This window comes from Corvus brachyrhynchos, unplaced genomic scaffold (genome assembly GCF_000691975.1).
Source record: "Corvus brachyrhynchos isolate BGI_N302 unplaced genomic scaffold, ASM69197v1 scaffold1120, whole genome shotgun sequence".
Taxonomy (NCBI): Eukaryota; Metazoa; Chordata; class Aves; order Passeriformes; family Corvidae; genus Corvus; species Corvus brachyrhynchos.
The window spans coordinates 17,179-17,755 of record NW_008235737.1 but is presented as its reverse complement, the minus strand read 5'-3'; positions in this window follow the sequence as shown (position 1 = coordinate 17,755).

Below are 577 nucleotides of genomic sequence, written 5' to 3'. Positions count from 1 at the left end.
GCAGGAAGCACCAAGATATTTGGAAAATCTCAGGGTGTGAAGCAGGCTGCCAGTAACAGGCTGTGACATTCCAAATGAGACTGCTAAGAAAAAGAAGAAACCCTCTTCTTCAGGATGTGCACTGACATGATGCTCTGTCAGTGATTAAGAGATGAGTGCTGCTGCAGGGAGCTGCCTCTGCAGTGCTTATAGGTGTGTCTCCTCTGCTGCTTCTGGAAACCCATCCACCTGTGAGTTGAACTCTTTCATGGGAAAAAAGCAGTAATTGAAACAATGCTGCCAGTAAACACAAAATTGGAGTCATTGGATATACCTGCTTACCCAAGTCACTAATTTCAGTGAATAAACTTTAATTCTCTTATGTACTTGCATGAGATCAATAATTAGAAAAGAGGGAGTCACCAGGAATAGCACTCACAGTTTCTGCTGAGGCACTCAGTCCCCCGCAGTAACAAGAACATGTTGTTTACACTCTGTGTGATTTACATCAATAACAAAACTGGTATTTCACAAAAAGACAAACAGAAAACTTTTTATGTTTTTCATTTCTGTCAAGCTTTATGTCTTCAAAGGTCTG